Genomic DNA, 6960 nt, shown 5'->3' with positions numbered 1-6960 from the left:
CTCTTTCTATTGGTCTTTGTTAAATAAGGTATCTAAAATCCAAATACATCCAGGAAGTATTGGGTAAAACAAAGTGAGATTTACAAGTCGCCACATGGTGGCAGCAGTATTACTGATTACAGTGCAATTGCAATCTCTCAACAAACACTCTCAGAGGTACACATGATCTTTGAATGAGGAGTTCATTTATTAAGATGCACCTTCTGATGTACACTTCTTATGTCATTTAAAGAAACTACCCCTGAATTCTGATTTTACCTCCTTAAGTTTTCTGCTTTACTTAACCCTCTATGACGGTAAACCAAATATATATGGCATGTGGACTAAACAAGGCATTTGAGAACATATTATATATTACTGAGAGCTTTGGGAAACACTCATTAACATTTTGTCACCATTTTCTGGCATTTTATCGATTAAACAAATGCTCAATTATTCGAGAAAACAATTGTCAGATTAATTGACTATCAAGATAATCGCTAGTTGCACCCTCGACTGATAGTATTCCCACTGACGTGCATGTGCCGTGTTGCACAGTATCCCCCCCACCCTTGTGAATGAATAGCAGCCATAACTCACCTGCCAAATACTGGGAGACAGCGCCGAGTCTGTGTCTGTATAAGGACACCCTTCTCACCAAAGACTACCATACAGTAGTAGACCACCGGTGTTCTGTAACTAATGCATTTGATGATGTTTGTTTGAATCATAATAGTGGAGAGGTTGATATGCACAAGATTGAGACGAAAACGTGTCTCCCAATGTGCTTTGTTCTAGAGAGTTTTTTAAAAGGGTAATGTGAGCAGTGTGAAGTCCCCACCCCACCTCCACCTCTGCTAAGAAGAAGCCATATTGAGTTGCTAACATATTCTTGGCCCAAATTAGCACAGGTCACACATCTTTGTGTGCCCCATACTAAATGTTCTCCATTTCCTTGTGCTCCATAAATGGAAGTTCAGCATTCTTATCTCCCAGAGACTGATGGGAACATTAGATGTAATAAACCAGTTGTCTCAATCATGCCACAAGGTTACAGACTTCAAGCAGCAGTCCTATCAAAGCTTTGCTCGAGAGTTTTATTAAAACTGGAATGGTGCAAATAATCTAAAATCCTGGTGTGTGCATATATCAGATTTTCGAACCCTAGCTTATGATGATATTTTATATGTGGAAATGTGTGTGTGTGTTAGGGTTGCAAAGGGGCGGAACATTTCTGGAAACTTACCATGGGAAGTTAAGCTGGGGAATTTTGGAAATATTCCAAATTGGAAACCATCATGGAATTAAAGGAAATTATGGGAATTTACGGGAAATAACTGGGAATTTTGGGTAATTCATACAAACTGTTTCATATACAAACATTAACATTTTGTTTCGTAATAAGCAATATGATTTGTATGTTCGTATTTTTGCTTAGCCTAACATACAAAGCTAGCTAGCATGCTAGCGGGAATCCCATTCTCTGCCTATGGTTTACTAGAGTGCTAAACTAGCAACACTGAACTGCCCAAGATACACCACACCACACCACACCACACCACACCACACCACACCACACCACTTAACAACAAAATCTGATTGGTTGGAACATTTTTCCCCATGCATATAAACGCACCATAGGTTTCCTTTATGTCTAGCAGCCTATGCCGATTGCTGTGTGCATGTGATTGACATATGTGCAGGGTAGAAATTCGACTGAAATTGCATTAAATCAGGTTGTTTTAACTAATATTAGACTGCAAGATAGGGTTTTGTCCACTACATTTAAGTTCCCTGTTATAGACTAACTTGCCATATTAAAAATTCCCAGTTTATTCCCATTAATTCCCGTTTATTCCCGTTAATTCCCATATATTCCCGTTAATTCCCATGGAAAGTTTCCAACTTAGAAAATTCCCGGAATTTTGCAACCCTAGTGTGTGTACATAAAGCAGTCATATCAGGGTTACAGTCGGTTAAGTACGGTAACACTTATTAACCAGCGATAGTTTCAAATATGAGTGGTGTTTGTCAAGAGCCTAAATTACCGCACCATGACATTCCAGTGAGGTCAAATCTATCCATAAACATGTCGTTTGACAGTGTTTCCATCTAGGGACACAGAGATAGGAAACAAAATTCAGACAACAGTGTGTGTGTTGCACAACAACAACACAACTTGACACAATTAGATTCTCGTTTCATTTGGAAATATGCTTGGTTAAATACCAGACGCTTGAACAAACTGACTTCATGGTCACTCGGCCTCTCACAGACGTGTTTTTATGTGCAAAGGTTGCATTTACATCAAAACCCTGGTGCAGTGTCTGCATGCACAGGTAACGCTACACATTCCACTTTTGTTTTAGTGTGAGACCTTCCCAGCTAGTCAAGTGACCATTTCCCTTCTGCACTTTGCTATCAGCAATGCAAAGCACAACAACAAAAAACATGCAGAGCACAGACCTGCCTATAACTCAAGTCACTGATTACAGTGAGTGCCATAATAATGCAAGAAATGCTTAGCATCAGGAAGCAATTTGTGCAATCAGTGAGAAATGCATTAATGATGTTTAGAGGAGAGGTCAGGGACCCTGCCCTCATTTACATTCAACACAATAATATTGTCATGAAACCCTGATTCTTCTGTGATGTCACAGAGCACATAATTTACATATCAAACCTTCCCATTCCTGTATGTTATTTTAATAAATGAATGCTGTCATTAAACTTCCTAACTGTCATTTTCAGCACCTCATATGGTAATCTAGATAACAGCTAGTGCTGTGTTTTTGTTCAGGACTAAACAGGCAGGCAGAACTAGCATGGGTCTCTGTCTTTGGAGCACATTTAGACAAGGTGCAGGGTAAGCAGCTCCATGTAACTACAGCATCATTTATACTCATTAAATAATCAAATCAAAACATTTAGTTAGACTACCACTTCCACTCTTGTGTCCTACTCAGTATGTGATGTATCTGAGTCCAGTGTGTGATTGGTTCAGGTGATCCTTTATCCTTGTGGAGAGAAAACGTGAGTGTAATCGTGATGGAGGGCTCTGTTCTCTTTTCCGCATTGGGAATGGAACAGCTCCAACCTGTGCTGACGCGGCCGCCCGACGGAGACGAGCTGATGACCTGCGCCTCTGCATTCCTGTGCTCCAGCCCTCTCCAGCCTTTTTCCACTAAGGCTCAGAGTGCCAAGGCAAGGTTCATGGCCAAAAAAAGAACTCGGTCAATAGTTATGTTTGAGGTCAGTAGTTATGTTTGAGGCAAGGTGTGATTCTAAATAAGAATATAAGTGATTGATCGTTAAATGATGTTAAAAGGCCTAGCTACGGAACAACCCATTTGTACATGAAGATTATGTTCTTTCAGATAATCATGTGAAGTTTATATACACCTATTTCACTCAGAATAAATATTTCTGTCCACTTTGCTTATACAGTGGATCCTATGATGCCACCCCTCACACTCACCTTGCCATGTTACACAGATGGTTCAGATGATTGCAGGTTTGGGTTGGATGGTTCAGAAGTTATTTATTTTACATTAATGTCTTGCATAAGGCCTTTGTCATTGTTCCATGTAAATTTTGTCCGACCAGCTGAATGTTTGCATGTGAATGTTGGAACACACCATCTGTAACAATGGCGCTTGTGATTTTATAGCAGCGAGCATTTAAGGGGGTTTGAGTAAATAATGAAAAGCTACCCTTATGTTAGTGGTAGTGTGGTGGATTTCTATGACTTAAAGGATGCATGTATGGTTTTTTATAAACTTTGATATTACTCCAATTATTATGAGACTTCAAGGCCTGTACACATCTTAAGCAGACCAGGCCAGGTGTCAAAGAGTGGGGTGAATGAGTGCACACTGTGCCTAGACGGTCAAGAGCGAGAGGATGAGGTAATGGAAACTGGAAAAAAACAGAATCAGACAGTTTTGCATATAATTTTTTAAGGGGTCCCACCAATATCCGTAACCTTGGTGGATGCTGATAGGCCAACAGGTGTCTTTTGAGGGAGGCGAGAAGGCCCAACTTCAAGGTTAAGGAGTATAAAAGATAGGCCGCAGCCATTTTGATTTCAGATCTCATCGGGGGCCACCATCTGATGACATCTCACCTCACCCTATTGCTTGACACCTGGTCTGAACATTGTTTAGACTGGATTATCACTGCAATACGGTGAATAAAGATTCAGCAGTCTTCAGAGATCTCCTGTCTGTTCTGTCTCCTTCGGACGCCTTGTCCCAGACTGCTAATTAGTAATAGTCAAGTGATAAATTGCTAGTGGATTCGAAAGTGGACTAGTTTTTCCACGACAGTAGCCTGTTTGTTTCAACAATGCTATTGCTGGTGCACCATATAAAGTCACTTGGTCTTGAGCGCTTGGGTTAGCCCTTCCAATGCAGAATGCTACTGAGATTCCTGGCAGACCCCACTGGCCTTATATGGCACAACACAGCCCATGCAGGGACTGCACATCTTCCTCTCTTATTCCTGGCTATCTCTCTTTCTTACTCTCTTCCTCTCTCTCTCCCTCCCTCTCCCTCTCTCCTCCCTCCCCCCCCCTCTCTCTGTCCCCCTGTCCCTCTCTAGGTTCCCGGTCTCTCCCCATCCTGTCTCCACACCCATCGGCACGCTGCTCTTGATACTGACCAGAGCCAGAGACGGGGTTCTCTTTCCAGCCCCCTTTTTGTGCTCTTGGACGTCTCCACCTCAGCCACTGTCATAGAGTTTGTGAGCATACCAGTCTCTCCTTGTTCCCTGGAAACATCGACCATTGCCAGCGTGATTTATTGGACAAAATAGGAGGTTGTCCTTATATAGGAAGCTCAACTAAAGAGAAACGGAGAGTTGTGGGAATGTGCTTTAAGGGGGGTGGATGTGGAGGAATGTGATTTGCGTAAAGATAGGGGACACAACAAGGCTTGTGGGATTTGCCTTCCTAAAACATATGTAATCTAGGGAGTCTCCATCACACCCACTCATCTCCCCTGATAGCCGATCTCTCTCTTTAACAGCTGGGATCCCTACTCACTGACAAGCAACGTTATGCCCTTTTCATCTGAAGTTCTAGGAGATAATAGTTAGGGCACCCATAAAAGTCACAGTGACACAGTGACTCTTCTGGCTGTGTCAGGAGCTTCATGTCTGGAGCTTCACCGTGTCTCAGTGGGGGTTCGACTACCTTAATAATGTAATAATAAAGTAGTATAGAAAACAAACCTGCTTTATTGGGCGTTCTGTTTGCTGTCTCATTGCTTCCTGTAATTGTATTTATACATCATGACACATGATAAAGTTTTCATCCTGATAATAACGTTTTTGAAAAGATGTCCTCATAGTTCTTTTGTCTGTCTAGACCATGTCCTCTTCACTGCAGTGTATGTGTGTGTGTGTGTGAGAGTGAGAGTGAGGGAGAGAGAGAGGTGCTAAACCTGTCATGAGAACTTCGATCGAAGCAGCTTAGGAGTCTGTGGAGAACTTTTGAAGCTGATGTTTGACACGCCGTCAAGATCCAGTGCGCTAGAAAACCATAAGGAGGAGGTACTGTGCTAGCAGCCCCTCCCTCTAATTCTGCTGCGTACTTTAAATGTCCTTCTGAGGTGATATTTGGCTAATTTGGACGGTTCGTCTTTGGAGTACCTCGTCGACACAGGACTCTCCAAACCCTAACTTTCCAAATCCAACCCCCCATTGAATCAGCTGCAATTCATGTAAGTGCAATTGTTGTTTCTGCTTGGTTTCTATCGCTTATGGAATTAAGAGCGTTGTCAACAGGTGCTTTTTAAACTTTCAGTACCGGTACTTGTATGGGTTGACGTTATGCGCTATGCAAAATTGATTATTGGGTTGTGAATTCAGTTTTATATTAAATTTCCTTAGATTATTGTGCTATGTTGGACATCATAATTTAACTGCTGAACGTCTCCAATTAATGTTCTAACGTTACCCATTACTCATTGAAATCACAGCCCTATTAGACCCACTGATGCATTTGGCATGTGTCTTTTTTGGAACAATGTGCACTAGTTTCGACCGCATGTGTGATGTAGCATCCTATGAACTATAAGAAATTGATGGGTATTACATTATTTTAGCAGAAATATGATATTATTATATTATTTTCCTCCAGTGAAAGTGCATGGCAAACAGCGTTCTGGAGAGCATTTAACTGTATCACTGCGTCTTCAAAGTAGGCTAGCTACAAAAGGCATTCATATATAAAATTAATTTGGCTGAACTAGGCCTACTTCAGGCTCTGATATGCCGCCAGAGATACAGTGGTGTGAGACTCAAGTTTACATGTACAGTGCTACATCTCACGTACAGTGAAGGAAACTGCGGTATGCAACGTGAGAAACAAATCTTACACTAACCAGTCGTCTTCCTGTTATACGGTTGTCCAATGCTTTTCAGTTGAACTTTTGTGGTAACCATTTGAAATTTGAATAGACAGTAGGAGAAAGGGGATTGTTGCTTATCTCTCAAGTCGTGCAACTTGTAAGAGAACTTTTTGTGGCAGATATTTAAACTGTATGTGTGTGTGTGTGTGTGTGTGTGTGTGTGTGTGTGCACGTTTATGTATGCAGTCCAAGTGATTACAATAAGAGGATGAAGCCACCCTATCACATATGAAGATGACATGAGATATTTCCTGGGGGAAGATGTATGCTTCTTTAAATTTGGCATATTGTCAATTGACAGAAACATGGTTTGAAACATGTTTTCCTAAAGAAGCAGACTTGATCAAGCCAGTCATATGTTTGGAGGTGGTGTGTAATCATGTGCTGGTGGATTGTTAAGTAGTTTGCAGCCCCTATCTTTAGGCAGCACTAAGCTGTGTGCTTTGTCTCCACTAATGATTTAACACAATTCTAAAGTCATCTGCCCCACGGCCCGATGCTATCAAACAAAAAAACAGGAGTCAGACTGGCTCGCACCATTACTGCACCATTTCAGGTGAAAATACGC

At 41.5% G+C, this 6960-nt stretch overlaps 1 protein-coding gene across 3 annotated transcripts in view; it reads left to right on the top strand.

Moving 5' to 3' along the window:
* Window positions 1–5595: 5595 nt before the first annotated feature.
* The window catches only part of myh11a (myosin, heavy chain 11a, smooth muscle), a 30283-nt gene continuing 28918 nt past the window's right edge, over window positions 5596–6960 (top strand). For all 3 annotated transcript variants that reach the window (XM_048247348.1, XM_048247347.1, XM_048247349.1), the window contains exon 1: window positions 5596–5702. The gene's annotated coding sequence lies outside the window, so the exon portion shown is untranslated. The remainder of the gene's footprint in view (window positions 5703–6960) is intronic.

This window comes from Alosa alosa, chromosome 7 (genome assembly GCF_017589495.1).
Source record: "Alosa alosa isolate M-15738 ecotype Scorff River chromosome 7, AALO_Geno_1.1, whole genome shotgun sequence".
Classification (NCBI taxonomy): domain Eukaryota; kingdom Metazoa; phylum Chordata; class Actinopteri; order Clupeiformes; family Clupeidae; genus Alosa; species Alosa alosa.
The sequence above is the reverse complement of the archived record's forward strand: the minus strand, read 5'-3'. Positions and strand labels throughout refer to the sequence as shown.